Source organism: Notamacropus eugenii, chromosome 3, assembly GCF_028372415.1.
Source record: "Notamacropus eugenii isolate mMacEug1 chromosome 3, mMacEug1.pri_v2, whole genome shotgun sequence".
NCBI lineage: Eukaryota > Metazoa > Chordata > Mammalia > Diprotodontia > Macropodidae > Notamacropus > Notamacropus eugenii.
This window is the reverse complement of record NC_092874.1, coordinates 39,417,701-39,433,392: the sequence shown is the minus strand read 5'-3', so window position 1 is coordinate 39,433,392 and position 15,692 is coordinate 39,417,701. Positions and strand designations below refer to the sequence as shown.

Here is a 15,692-nt window from a genome sequence, read left to right as displayed (position 1 = left end):
AAGTTACGTGTGAGGCTGAGCTCTGCCCACCCCGCCCTCCTCCTCCTCCTCCCGCTGACCCCAGCCCTCGGCCCCTGCTCTGTCCTACCACCCGTCGCCTCCGCGGGGCCTTGGCGAGCGCCCTCCACCATCGCCCCCCAGGGCAGAGGGGTCCTGGCTCAGCGCACCCCGCTCCGGCGGCTCTCCTCGTCCCGGGGGGACCGGGGGGCAGTGGACGACCCCGCCGCGGAAAGTCCCCGGCGCCCCGCCCTGCCCCAGCCTGGAGGATGCCGGAGGACCAGAAGGCTTCCCACCCACCCGAAGCCAGGTCGCTCGTGCCCGCGACCACTAGGGGGCAGCACACCGCCGTCCCCCTCCTCACCGAGGGGCTTGAGGGCAACCAGCCCCCCAGAGACTCCAGACGCAGAGCCCGTGACATCCCCTGTCACGTTCTCGAGAGATGCCATCTTGACAGATGAGCGGACCACGCGCGACCGGGCCACTCGGATCCATCCTGACTCGTTCATGCCGGTCAGGCTGTGGTTCCCTTGGACGTGAAGTTGTGCGGGGGAGGAGGAAGCGGAGAGAAAACCCCGGGCGTGGTCGGCCGTAGCCCCGCGGGCCGTGAGAAAACCCTTAGAACGTTAGTTGGAACGGGGCGCGCGATGCCCGGGGTAGCGCTCCACAGGCTGGCCCCGTAAGCCTGATTATTATTATTATAAGTCAGGGGGCCGTTGTTCATGCCGTGTAAGGTCCTGCCGAGCTCCTGCTCTGCAGCTCCGCTAACAGCGCTGTGTCACATAAAGCGGAGCGGGCCAGCTCCTCCGGGGCTTGGCCTAGAGGGCCCGAAGCCCCCGCAGAGCCCTGGTGCTGCCCTGGTGCCGGGGCCGGGCAGAGCCGCCCCGGGCTGGGGGGACGTGCTGGGGCCTCTCAGCTCCTCCGGAGCCTTGGCCTAGAAGGCCCGAAGCCCCCGCAGAGCCCTGGTGCTGCCCTGGTGCTGGGGCCTCTCAGCTCCTCCGGAGCCTTGGCCTAGAAGGCCCGAAGCCCCCGCAGAGCCCTGGTGCTGCCCTGGTGCTGGGGCCTCTCAGCTCCTCCGGAGCCTTGGCCTAGAAGGCCCGAAGCCCCCGCAGAGCCCTGGTGCTGCCCTGGTGCTGGGGCCTCTCAGCTCCTCCGGGGCCTTGGCCTAGAGGGCCCGAAGCCCCCGCAGAGCCCTGGTGCTGCCCTGGTGCCGGGGCCGGGCAGAGCCGCCCCGGGCTGGGGGGACGTGCTGGGGCCTCTCAGCTCCTCCGGAGCCTTGGCCTAGAAGGCCCGAAGCCCCCGCAGAGCCCTGGTGCTGCCCTGGTGCTGGGGCCTCTCAGCTCCTCCGGAGCCTTGGCCTAGAAGGCCCGAAGCCCCCGCAGAGCCCTGGTGCTGCCCTGGTGCCGGGGCCTCTCAGCTCCTCCGGGGCTTGGCCTAGAGGGCCCGAAGCCCCCGCAGAGCCCTGGTGCTGCCCTGGTGCCGGGGCTGGGGGGACGTGCTGGGGCCTCTCAGCTCCTCCGGAGCCTTGGCCTAGAAGGCCCGAAGCCCCCGCAGAGCCCTGGTGCTGCCCTGGTGCTGGGGCCTCTCAGCTCCTCCGGAGCCTTGGCCTAGAAGGCCCGAAGCCCCCGCAGAGCCCTGGTGCTGCCCTGGTGCCGGGGCTGGGGGGACGTGCTGGGGCCTCTCAGCTCCTCCGGAGCCTTGGCCTAGAAGGCCCGAAGCCCCCGCAGAGCCCTGGTGCTGCCCTGGTGCTGGGGCCTCTCAGCTCCTCCGGAGCCTTGGCCTAGAAGGCCCGAAGCCCCCGCAGAGCCCTGGTGCTGCCCTGGTGCCGGGGCCTCTCAGCTCCTCCGGAGCCTTGGCCTAGAAGGCCCGAAGCCCCCGCAGAGCCCTGGTGCTGCCCTGGTGCCGGGGCCGGGCAGAGCCGCCCCGGGCTGGGGGGACGTGCTGTGGCGCCTCGAGGCCAGGGGCAGGCTGGGCCCTCAGCTCCCCCGCAGCGAGGCGCCCCATCTCCCACAAGTTCAGAAATGGGGCAGGAGACTAATGTTTACTAACGATGCCATCCTCTTTTCAAGCGATTACTTAAAAAGAATGGTTTACACGCATTCTTCTGGGAAGCATGCAGGAGCACAGCCTTCAGTATTTCCCCCTTTTTCACCTTCCCTTGTCTTTTCCTGTACAACTGGTCAGGCTGACTCAACTCAGATTGATTTCTGTCAAAGAAAAGTAAGACATGTGCATAATACATTTCCCCTCAGTCAGTCTGATCTCCTAAAAATTCCTTCCACCCTCAGTCACCTTGGAAGCATTGGCCTACTGAATAAAGGATTTCACATGCAAGAAGGGGTTTTGTGTAGAACTTTGAGCATATGAGTGAGGCTTTTAGGGAAAGGAAGAAATTGAGAAATATAGGTTCTGCTCTTTTAGTTAAATTAAAGTTGGTAAGTCAGTATTTCACAAGCCTGTATAGTAAAAGAATATGTAGCCCTTAAGGGCTTTAAAAATGAACCTGTGGAAAGTTTTATTAAGTAGTGATGTTTTTTTTAATAAAAAAGAAAAAGGGACCTTTAGGGATTGTTTTATGTGCCAGCCAAAGAATAATCTTAAGAGATACCTTTACAACTACTTTTAGGTAGATTTTGTCCCCTTTAGTATAATTTTATTAAACACAAAAAGCAATGACACAGTTACTTTTTTTAAAAAAAAATTGCAACAGCATAACCAAAATTTTTTTCCTAAAGAAAGATGGTCATCTTTTGTACCAAGTTTCAAAAATATATCTTGCCAGAAAAAACTCATATAGAGTTAGTGTCTAGCAGCAGGCAGTGGAATTGCTACATACCTCCGTGGGGTAAACTTTTAGAAGTACTCAAAAGATTAAAAATGTGAAGGAGACAGAAATCTCAACAAAAATAAGCTGTTCAAAAATATACACGCCTAATAATGTATCTGTAAATTAAGCCTAGACCAAACTGTTGTTTATATGCAAATTAAATTGTTTTTGTTTAATGAATTAGATAAGTTGCATTAACAGAGCCAAACATTATACTCCAGGTACCTTTTAGTTCTCAGAAACCAAAGGGCCTCCACAATTTCCAGGGTTCCTTTCCTAACTTGCCCATGTCAGATGTAAGTGAACAAGATGAACTAAAGAAATGGCAGGCTCGAAATCAGTATGGCTCACATTGGTTGTTACATTTTTCCCCTTTTGACATAAATCCAAGTTTTTAGGAAAGATATTTTTTCCTAGATCCCAAACATCTGAACTAGTATTAATTAATATGCATTGTGTCTCCCCTACTAATCTCTCTATGTGCTGTGTTTCACCTTTGTTGTCTAAGATGCTGGAGAAAATGTGATCAGATATTATTAAAGAGAATAAAGATCCATTAATACCTTTATCAGCTTAAAAGAAATCACTGGATGTTGTTGATGATGTTCTACTTTAGATTTAAATCTTCTGTATGATTTAAAGATATACTTCAAATGTTTCTCATACACAAGAAAAATATTTTTTTTCCTTTTATTAAGAAATACCTATTTTAAGGTGTTAGTTTGTCAAAGCCCCGGGAATGGTTACCAGAAAACCAAATTTCTCTTCTTCACTTTGGCTTATTTTGTGACCCTGATCAAGTCCAACTACATTGTTTTCATTTTCCCCTTTCCACACTGGGGAGGGAAAAAGAGTAGATAAAGATAAAAGGCAAGCTGAGGAAGAGACTCTAGGGAAACCAGGCAACTTTGGGAACCAGCATTCTCCCAGTGGAACTCGTTCTGGGGACTTTCACTCCAAAGGCTTTTAACTCCTCACCAGCCCAGTGACTTCAGTGGACTCCTTGGGCTCAGAGATCTGCCACACACTCAAACCCCCATTACCCTTCCTCTTGTCTCCTGGTTCTAGCGCTTTAGTTCCTACATTCTTCAAGGAGAAGCTTTGAAGACATTTATTTATAAAAATTACTGTTATTTACAAGTGTAAAGTCTGCAGAACCATTTTCATTTAAGCCTTATAGATAGAATGCCCTTTTCTACAGAAAAGGGAAAACGCTGAGAATCAGAAAGTAAAACAAACAAATTTCTTGAGAGCAAGCATTGTTTCATTTTTTTGGTCTTAAATTCCCAAGGCCTCGATACAGTAGGCACTGAATTGAACTGCCTGTGGTCATACAGCTTAGATAATGTTAGGGGAAGAATTTGAACTTTACATCTTCCCAGTACAAATCCAGCACTCTGTCCACTAGCCCCTGCCACAAATCCAGAAATACACAAGGGTAGCACCATTAGCAATTCATAGAAAAGAAAACTCCCTAGTTTTGTTTGTTTCTTTTCTTTCTGTTTTTAACCAGATCTGTATTAGTGTGGGGAGCTCTCTGAGTTCAAATTTGGCCTCAAATAATTACTAGCTGAGTGACCCTGGACAAGTCACTTCACCCTGTTTGCCTCAGTTTCCTCATCCATCAGATGAGTTGGAAAGGAAATGGCAAACCACTCCACTTCTTTGCCAAGAAAACCACAAATGGTCTCACATAGAGTGGGTCACAATTCAGACAGCTCAACAGCATCATCGCAAAGGGAACTCCCAGTGAGGAGTTTCTTCTATGGATATAGTTTAGCGCATGCTCTGCAGTTTGTAGTAGAGTTGTCTGAGGCATTGAGAGGTGACGTGACTTGCCAGTGTGTCTCTGTCAGACGTGGGTTTGGACCCCAGGTCTGAGACCACACACAGAAACACCATCTCTGGGTTAGGGATACACTATCTTGGCTCAGTCTGAAGCATTTTCTCCCTTCCTGAGAACGAGAAGAGAATGATATCATACATATCATAAAACCTCCCCTGTGTATTTCAGGGTCTATGCCTTTGGAGTGAGTTCTTCCATTCATTCTTCAATCCCAAGTTCACTCAGCCAATCAGGAAGTGCATTGATTGCATACTAAGCTATTACAGTAGGGTCCATATATAAAAGTACTATTAAAAATCAGAATATTTCAACTGGACACAAGGTTCACTAAAGAAAATCCTTTTCCTTATAAAAGGATTGACTAAGTCAACTTGACCCAAGCAACTAGTTAATGCCAGGAGAATGAGATTTTTAGTGTGGCCCATTTCGGAAAGTAAATTCCAGGTTTTGAACAAAGGGGTAAAAGAGGAAGAGCCCCTCCCTTCATGTGCAAGTACAATTTTACATAGAGGGAATTTAAGCTTACTTTATGGACTTGACTGCCCTGTAATCAACACCAGAAAAAAGCCCAAAGCTTTGAATATGTTCCTCCTTAGTTTCATGCCCTTCCTTAGGAGTCAAAGAAAGATATAGTGATTCCTGGAGAAAACATCTAGTAAACATGCATCTGTCAAAAGCTACAATAAGCAATCAAAATAATAAGTTAAAATTTCAGCTCTTCTTTATCTTCTATAGGCTTTGCTAATTTGTTTGATATAAGAAGTTGAAATCATGGAAATGATTTTGGCTACAATAAACAATGCTACCCCAATGCATACTTAGAACTTACATTTCTGTTGCATTTTTTACAAGTCTCAATCTTATAGCAGAAATCCAAGCTATTTCCTCATGCGTGCGCACACACACACACACACACACACACACACACATTTTTGTTTGGCACCAGTATTTTCCTAGTGATGGTGTTTGCTTGCACATCATGGAACACTACAAGCTACAAAGAACCATAATTGGAGATGTCCCAAGACTCAGTGGGCATAGGGAGATTGCAGGATCCTTGGAATGCTTACTTGCATACACCAAGTGGTGTGAGGAATAGGCTATGAATGGAAAAGGAACCAGATCACTCATGTAACTATAAGAAAACAACAATTGGTAGATAGCCTGCATGTTATACCCACAATCCTACAACTTTCAGGAAGGCCAGCCTCTGGCACCATTGGTGATCCACCATTGAAGATGAAAGGACATATAAAAGGACTGCCTAGAATGAGTTGAGAATTGGTTGGAAAATAAAGGTGTTTACCCTAAAAAAAAAGTCTTCCTACTATTGGGGCAGTAGGAAATAGATGGGGACTTACCTTCAAATATTTGAGGGACTATCAGGTAGAAGGACAATCAGTCTAGTTCTGCTTGGCTACACAACACAGAACTCATAACACTGGGCCCAAAAAAATTACCAAGAGGAAGATTTGGGTTCAGTTGAGTTAGGAAAAAAAATTTGGAACAATTAAATCTTTCCAAAAGTGGGATGGGATGCCTTGAGAAGTAACAGGATCCCCCCCACACACACACACACTATCAATACCTAGTGGAAGCATCACCACTTATTTCCTGGTTATGCTGAAATATTTGAACGTACCAGAAGACATTCCATTTTTCTTTACATTGTTGCCCTCTATTAATTAGGAGGACTTTTAGAAAGGCCATGTTTCCTTAACTCCCAAAGATAAAAAATACTTTTTTCAAGAGTAAGAGGTGTTCTAGATCCCTAAATTTGATACTTAGATAGGAAATAGAAAAAAAAAAATTCCATTCTTGCAAAGCTTGCTTATTTCACGTTGTTCTATTATAATGAATTAATATGAAGTAGCTCAGGACTTCATCAGGATCCAAAAAGTTCAGCCCAGGACATAGAAGCCAATAGACCTCATTTCTACTGAACATACAACCCATGCACAATAGAGACTTGGGGAAAGATAACAAATGAAAGGTCTCATGATCTGCCAGAAAAAGTGCTTGGAATACAAGAGTTTGCAAATTTCAGAATGTATAGAGGGTATGTAATTGATCACAACAAATAAGGATCAGATATGGAGTTCAGATCAGAGGCATTTCAAGCTTAAAGCAACTTTAATTTTGAGGTGTATTTATAAGACATTCCTGGTTAGCAGATCATGTCAGAAAATACAGTAATTATTTTACATGTCCCTATATGCCCCATCTAAATCAGGAAAAGTAGAATTAGTTAAAATATGATTTTTACAAGCCAGGAAAATTTCTAAGTTGCAGGAGAAATCTTGGATCAGGACTGGCCCAACCCAGAACAGGGTTCAAAAAGATGGTAGAAAAACACCATTCCCTGGGTATTATCTTGGACTTCTGAAAGCAGAAGTCAGTGTTATAGATAATCAGTATCTCAAACTAAGTAAGAAAGTATAAACCGGAGGAAAGGAAGGTAAGCAGTTTTGCATATTCTGAATGTCATTACAAGGCAAAAAAAAATGTCACTAAGAACTATTCAAATTAAGCTGCAGAAATACTGTAAGCCAATACATAATTAAGTTACTAGAGATGTGTAGGAGTAGCCTAATATATTCAGAAATCTCAAAATTGGACAGGATTTTAGGTATGAGTTTGGACTTTATGACTTCTAAACAGGAGCCTCCACTGTCATAATCCTGACAAAGGGTCATCTAGCCTCCATGTTCAGATTCCCAGAGAAGGGAAGCCCCCTCTTCTCCCAAAGTAGCCATTCTACATTTGGACAGCTCCAGAAGTTAGGGATTTTTTTTCCTCCCGAAACTGAGCTAAAAAGACTGCCTCTGTAACCTCTGTGTATTGGTCCAATGGCCAAATAAAACCAACCCAATCCTCCCACATGAAAGTCTCTTAAGTACTAGAAAGAGAAATCATGATTCCCTCAACATCGTGTGTTCACTAAGCTAAACATCTTTTTCTCAAATGACAATCTGATTCAGCTGCTGCCCTCTGAAAGCTCTCAAAGTTATTAATGTCCTTCCTAAGATGTGACATTCAGAAATGAGCCCTCCCAAGGTGGAACGAACCAGGCAAAGTACAGCGAACTCTCACTGCCATCATTCTGCACATTATGCCAGTGCCTACTGTGAGATTAGGTTTGAGGAGATATTTTGGTAATCATCTATCACTGACTTAAATGTAACTTGCAGTCTATGTAAATCTTGAGATCTTTTCCTCATGAAAATTATCTATCCATACTCCCACCTCTCTTGTACTGATGGTTAAGCAATTGAATGCACAAGTGTAGAACTCTACGTTTAACTAGTAAATTTCAAATTGTCATATTAAGCCCATTATTTGGACCTGGTAAGATACTTTAGGGATCTTTCAACCAGTGAGTAAGCCATCCTTCTTTGTCCTCTTTAAAGCACTTTCTATGTTGCTTAAGAGTTCCATCAATACTTTCTACCAAGTCATTAATAAAAACATTAAAATAACCTATAGTCTTCAAGGACTGATCTTTGGAGCACTCTGCTAGAGAACTCCATCAAGTCATTTATGACTATGCTTTGGGTCCGAGTCCCTCAACCTGTTCCATCAATGGCACCCCTATCTCTCCATTTTTTTCTCCAAAAGAATAGCACAACTGTCAAATACGTTCCAGTTCTCAGTCTGCGCTTCCAGCCTTGTTGAACAGTGGTTCTTTGAGCTGCCATTGTAAGAAGCTTGCTAGAAAATGAACAGAAGCTAGTCTGACATGACTTCTTGATGAAACTATCTTTGCTCTTGCATGACCATAGACATACAAGTGTAGGAAATTACTGGGATATGTATTTAAGACCTCAAAGGCAGTGTTATTGGATCAACAAATACAGAGTAAGAAATGACTCATAGAATCTCAACACTGCTGAGATGGAAGGGATCTCAAGGGTGATCTAATCCTACAGCATCCCCCATAGAATTCTTAGAATATTTGTCGAAAAGTTAATCAAAAAAAGTTTGATACACTGAGATCTAGACCTTGATGTCTGTATTTAGTATAGTTATATAATCAGAGTCTAGAGTACTACAGTTCAATTTAAAATAAAAATAATTATTGAATAAACGTATTAAGAGTTTGAACAGTGGTTTCAGGAAACATGATAACAAATCTCAGTTACTCTAAAAGCAAAGCCCTCATGTACTTTATACTTCTATTGTGCATTATTGTTATTCTTGTTTCCATAAGGCCAAGGGCATTGCCTTATTTATTTATCTCCTCTACTAGGCAGCACAATGCTCTTCCAATTAGACTGAAAAGGATTTCATTCTTAGAAAAAATGGCACAGAGGAATGACACTCATTTTCCTACATATGATGAACTTTTTAAAGATTCTTTTTATCCTTGAAAGACTAAGCTTCATTTCTGAAATGCTTGAACATTTAAATGACTTAAGGAGAATTAAGAATATACCTTCATTTGTCTAATTCCAGACTAAGAACCAATTTTTAAAAAAAAACTTTTTGAAGCATGCAATGATTGTTCACATCAATAAGCTTGTCAAAGATATATTCTATATTCTATTTGGGTTTGCATCCCAATATGCATTTCTACTTTCTGATTTTTAGAGCATTTGAAAAGCTGTTAACATTTTTAAAAATTAGATGTATTCTTCCCCAACAGAAGCTATCAAAATATGTATACTTCATATCTTATTTTCATCCTTGCTAATGATTTTGACAGTGATTGCTAGAAATCAGACGTGAGCATGGGGGGCGGGGCGGTCTTGAAGGACAGTTATTTAATTTGTATGTAAGAAATACTTATGAAAAAATTTTAATTTCCCTTTGGAAATTCTAGAATCAATATTTGGTCAATTATAACATGTATAACATTGAACTATATGCGTCCCAAAATATGAATGCTACAACCCCTAAATATTCTAATACAATATTTACCTATTTCCTTATAGAACAGTGTCCTTCTACCCATCAAGCCAACTTGAACATCCTGCTTATACAAAGTGCATTCCTTCAATATATTTTCTTTCCAGCAAAATTTTAATAATTTTTCTAAACTTTGAAGGTAACATGTTTTTGAAATTCTTATTTCTAAGTGTTGGTTGCTATTCAGAATGCCATGTAAGCTAAAGAGAGTGACTTTCTGATGTCAGGGATTTGATAAGTGGTCCTCAATATCCTGGGTTTGAATCCTGCACCAGATACCTGCTCTATAATCTTGGACAAGGCCATTAAGACCTCAGACAGAGCCTTGGTTTCTTCATCTTATAATGGAGGCTAGCTTTCATGTGGGCTGTGGTGAGGTAAGTACTTTACTTAAAGTACTATAAGGATGCAAGGCCTTCTGCCTCTGTCTCCTCCTTTACCCCTTCTCACCTTATTCCTCACCAACACCAACCCCTCTGCTTGTTCAAGTGATCCCATTCCAAATCGTCCCCTCCAACAGATGGCCCCCTCTGGCATCCCCACTCTTTCACTTATCTTCAATCTCTTTCTCTCTCTTCGCTCACTCCCTACTGCCTACAAACATGCTCATGGCTCCCTGATCCTGAAAAAAACCCTCACTGGATCCTCCCATCCCTGCTAGCATCCTGTATATCTCCTGCCCTCTGTGACTAAAATCCTTGAAAAGGCCATCTACAATTCACTTTCTTTCCTCTCCTTATCCCCTTACAATCAGACTTCTGACCATAGTCCACCCAAACTGCTTCTTCCAAAGTTACCAATCATCTCTAAATTGCCAAATCCAGTGGCCTTTTCCGAACCCTCATTCTCCTCTCCCTCTCCACAGCCTTTGACGTTGTTGGTCACACTTTCCTCCATACTCTCTTTGCTCTAGGTTTTTGGGACATCACTTTCTTCTGGTTCTCCTGCCTATCTGACCACTCCTTTGCTAGATCCACATCCAGATCACACCTTTTAACCTCCTCCCTTCTCTTCTCTTCTCCCTCTATACTACTTCACTTGGTGATGTCTTCAGGTCTCATGGATTCACAGTTGCTATCTTTACACTGATAATTCTCAAATCTACCTGTCCTGCCCAGTCTCTCTACTGACCCCTGATCTCTCATCTCCAGTTGCCTTTCAGACATATCACACTGGATGCCCTGTAGTGATCTGAAACTGACCATGTCCAAAACAGAACTGTTTATCTTTTCCCCTTCCTGCCTTCCTTATTATTGTAGAGACCATCACCATCTTCCTGGTCCCTCAGGCTCACAGACCAGGAGTCATCCTGGATTCCTCACCACCATCTCTCACCATCCCCACACACACATCCAGGCTGCTGCCAAGGTCTTCTGACTTTGTCTCAGCAATGTCTCTTGTATGTGCCTCCTTCTCTCTTCTGACCCTGCCACCCCGTCACCTCATACCTGGATGACTGCAGTAACCTACACTCTCCCTACTCCAACCTCTCCTTCTTTTAGCCATTCAAGTGATTTTCCTAAAGTGCAGCTTTGACCATATCCCTCCACTACTCAGAAAACCCCAGTGGCTCCCTAAGGGCTCCAGGATCAAATATAAAACGTTCAGTTTCACATTCAAACCCTTTATAAACCAGCTCCCTCCTACTTTTCCAGTCTTCTTATATCTTACTCTCTGATGTGTAATTTTCTATCCTGTGACACTGACCTTCTGCTTGTGCCAGGAACAGGACACTCTTTCTCAGCTTTGGGCATTTTCTCTGTCTGTTGCCTGGAATGATCTTCTTCCTCAACTTTGCTTACTGACCTGCCTTCCTTCCTTTAAGTTCCAATCAAACTCTCTCCTTCTGCAGGAAGTCCTGACCCCTCTTAATTATAGTGTCTTCCCTCTGTTAATTTTTTTCCTTTTCATCCTGTATATAGCTTGCTTTGTTTGCAGCTTGTGTCTCCCATTATATTGTAAGCTCCTTAAGGGTAGAGACTCTCTTTTGCACCTTTGTATCCCCAGGGCTAAACACAGTGCCTGGAACGTAGTAGTCATTTACTAAATTTGCCTTAGTAAGCCTATCACGATTTTTAAAAATGAGCTGTCACCCATTTATAGTGAATCCCTAACACTGCCCTTGCACATGAAGGACAACACTGTTTACTCACGCTTCCCTCCTTCCTGTTTTTCTCTCTCCCTAGTTTTGCCGTATAGATGGCTTATTTAATCATCATAACTCCCAGGTCTGTTTAAACTGTTTAGATTCAAATAGAGCTCCTCTGAAGGCTTGGTGAGAACAGCTATAGAAACCTTGTTGGTCCAAAGCACAAGCCTGCATTGTTCACCACCCATTGTCCACTCTTGTAGTCACATGGGGGCAGGAAGGAAGATTCCATCTTGGAGACCTGACCCAATCCTAAAGTCTTTGTGACCACCAATGAAAGGGAGATTTCACGTTTTTTGTTCCATTGTTTATCAAGGCCTCAGAAATAGATGCAGGATGAGGGAGAGCTTTCAATTACTTAATTCTTAACTGATACTTATTCATCTGGCTTAGCTAGTCTTCAGAAGATGCTGCATAAGAAAAAATCACATTCAAGCTGCAGAATCCCTGGATCCCTTGGGTTTACACTATCCTCCAGGGAGAATTTACTTACCCAGTTCTTTCCCATCTCCAGCTTGATGAACTGGTTAAAAATAGGATGGGGCTCATTTTACGAACAAATTATTGCAGCAGCATCCTAATTGGTCTCCTCACCTCAAGTTCCTCCCCACTTCATTCCATCCTACCTACTGTGTTGCCCAACTAATTTTCCTGAAGTGCAAGTCTGTGAGAGTCCCCTATGAGGCCAACTCCAGTACCTTTCTACAGCCCCTAAGATAGTTTTAGCTTTTAAAGTCATGCACAAACCAGCTTCAGTCTCTTTTTACAAGCTCATTAGGCATCACTTCCCTCCCACACTCTGCCATCCAGTCAAACTGGCCTTCTCTCTGTTCTTCACATGACACATCTCATCTCCCATCTCTGTGCCTTTGTCCAGGCTGTCTCATGTCCCTAGAATGTACACTTTCCTTACTTCATCTCAGAGTCCGCCTTTTCTTCTAAGAGGAAGTGCAGGTACCACCTTTTGCTTGAAGCCTCTCCCCAGTCCCTCCCCACTGACAGTACTCACTCTCTCTAACTTACTTTGTATTTATTTGCGTTACTCTCTTCATATTTATTCTGCATTTACGTATGCTGGGTATCCCAAAAGTCTCAGTGCCATAAGTTTATTAAACCATGTTACACTATTACAGCTTAAAACTGCTCCAAGACTGTGGGGATGCCCTATATGTGTCCTTGCCTCTCCTGTTAGAATGGAAACTTTTTAGAATAGGGATGGTTTTGTTCTATACACTTGTATCCACTATGCCTGGCACAAAATAGGTGGTTTATGAATATTTGTTATGGATCAATAATTTTTTTTTGAATCAGAAACTTTTCTTCATTTGCATTATAGAATCTATATGTCATTTAGTATGCTATATTAGGACCTAAAGCTGTTTACTGAACTAGAAATGCTTCTTTTTATTATAAACATTTTGGTCTTGATCATCCTATTTACATCTTAAACTAGGGCAAGGGTGGATATGAGAAAGGCTAGTCTTCTAACACAAGGCTCTGAGCATCGCCAGAGTTGCTTATCTTTTTCTTCCTTTAAATATTGGGCACAATTTAATCTCACAGTTAAAACAATTTCTCAGTTGTCTTATCAGCCTGGTTAGTGAGCATTTCCAAAAGGAAAATCCCCAAAGATGAATACATTCCATATAACTCATAGCTGGTGCTCAATGAGAATAGATAACAAACAGGATTTTAGTTGAACAAAATAAATACTCCACCTTCAATGCCAACTTACACTTTTTGGATAACATACATATTATTGTTCAGCAACTCTCCAGAAATTGGAGTAGTGAGGTCAGCTTTGATTTTTAAAAAATACCTGGGGACAAAGTGCTCCCCAGCAATCAGTGATTCTCAGTCTAAAAAGTTTTTTAATAATGTTAATAACACAGGGAGCCCAATCGTAAAAGATCAAACTGACCCTTCCAACTAGGAGGAGGTGTGGGATAGTTGGCAGCACTTGGCTTGTTCCTGCAGGAGTTTGGAAATCATGGAGGGGCCAGGGATTCCTCGGAGGGACTTCGGGAGGAGCACAGAACCAAGGGCTTAGTCAATATTTGTTCATCAAGAACAATTCTTGTGTAATATCACTTATATGAAAAGCTGGGAGGGGAGAAGGAGAAGAAAAATCTTTTAATTAAATGAGAAACAAAACAAAACAAAACAACCCTGTCCTTTTCTCTTTTTATTCGCTAGCATATCAGCATAACCACATTTGCTGGTGTTAAAGCAGACCGAGAGCCACAAAGCAAGACAGCTGGCTGCAGAAGCCACGGTTGTATTTCTCACAATTAAATCGGTCTTTGTTTTTTGATTCCTGGTCAGGATAGCTAAAACAATACTTCATTGACCAGGTAGTATCAGGCACTTAGCCACACTGCTTACAAGCAAGAATAATTAACCAAAAAAAAAAAAGGAATTCTCTTGGTTAACTCAATGAGTCACTTGATAAATCTGGTACCTTTAAAATTTTTCATTTACAATTTCAGAGGCTAAATGCATTAGAAAACACTGTGGTGAAGAAAAATGTATGTTGGCAAAATGTTCTTCAGTATTTTCACAGGGCCCTAGTGAAACACGTCATCTTTTAAAACCCCGTCTATCATTTAGAGCAATTGGATTGTAAACTCTGCACTCATTTTAAGTGGTACTTACAGATCAAAGTCTGTTTCTGTAGAAAGCTATAGGTCAGGATTGCCTAAGATATAATTTTAAGGACTGCATATTACTTAAATTCAGTGTAGTGAATTGAATGAACATATTGAATTGAATGAACATAGGAATTAGCAAAAATTTCCCCTAAATCTCATGTATAGAAAAGTTAATGCCTGTGTATGGCATCAAAGGCAGTCGTTCATAGCCACAATAGCTTTCTTTATAAAAGTATGTCATTACACAAAGAATAAATGAGTTTGCAAAAGTTTGGTCATAGCCTGAGTTTTTTTTTAATTTTAAGAATTTAATCAGAACAATGTTTGGGGATGATTGTTGAAATAAAGTTAACAGCAAGGGGAAAAAATTCTTTTCTCATTAGTATGCTCTTTCCCTATATTTGCAGGAAAGCAAATTTTTAATGTGCTACAATAATGTAATTATGGTATGTTCTGTGTAGTATTAATTGTGCTAATGTGCTTAACAATAGTATTTTTATCTGAAAGCACAGTTTATTAATTAAAGACCTTTTCATTTGAGTCTTTCAGATACTAGTAGCCGTTTGCTGTGAACAGAATTCAGTAGAGTGCTTGATCCATCTTCTGAGGAAGCTTAGTGCTGAGGAGGAGGGCCTCACTCATTGTAAGACAGTTTTATTCAAGAAACATTTCAACAGAAGATCTCTGAGGGCATTGTGGTAAAACTACAATATCTGTTTATTTTCATTACAGATATAACTTGTGATAAATAACTTAAGTGAAAGAATGCAGAATAGCTTTGGGAGTAAAAAAAATTTGAATGAGAAGGTATCTTAGGAATCATCTCACCTAATATTATCATTTTACAAAAGGAGAATTCCCCAACTGATTTGCTTTGCCTAAAAATATCATTAAGCGGACAGTAACAAACCCAGGATATGAACCAAGGGCTGTTAATTCTAAACTAGCCCATCACCTAATGGTTCTCAAAGTGTGTGGTCCCCAAGACCTTTCAGGAGATGCATTAGATCAAAACTATATTTCCAAGGTGCTTTAATTTCTAATATGTAAATATCAATATATAATTCACATACACAAAAGCTCTTTGGAGGTCCTCACTAATTTTTTAAAGAGCAGTGGGACTGTTCATGCAGAGTTAATACTTGCTACAGGTCAGAGAGTCAGTCACTCTGGTTCTCCTCCCTCCCCTTTTGGTGGTCCAGGGTACTCTTCCTCTTTTTAAATGTGACTTTCCAGCCACTCTCCCCTATAGGAATGACTTTCCTCTCAAGCCAGGTCTGGGAAAGATGGAGGGGGCGGGGGGTGGGGTGGGGG

General features: G+C 42.7%; 1 protein-coding gene across 3 annotated transcripts in view; it reads right to left on the bottom strand.

Moving 5' to 3' along the window:
- ATP2C1 (ATPase secretory pathway Ca2+ transporting 1) overlaps nt 1–15,692 on the bottom strand; it is a 177,599-nt gene that overhangs the window by 97,635 nt on the left and 64,272 nt on the right. The window lies entirely within an intron of this gene.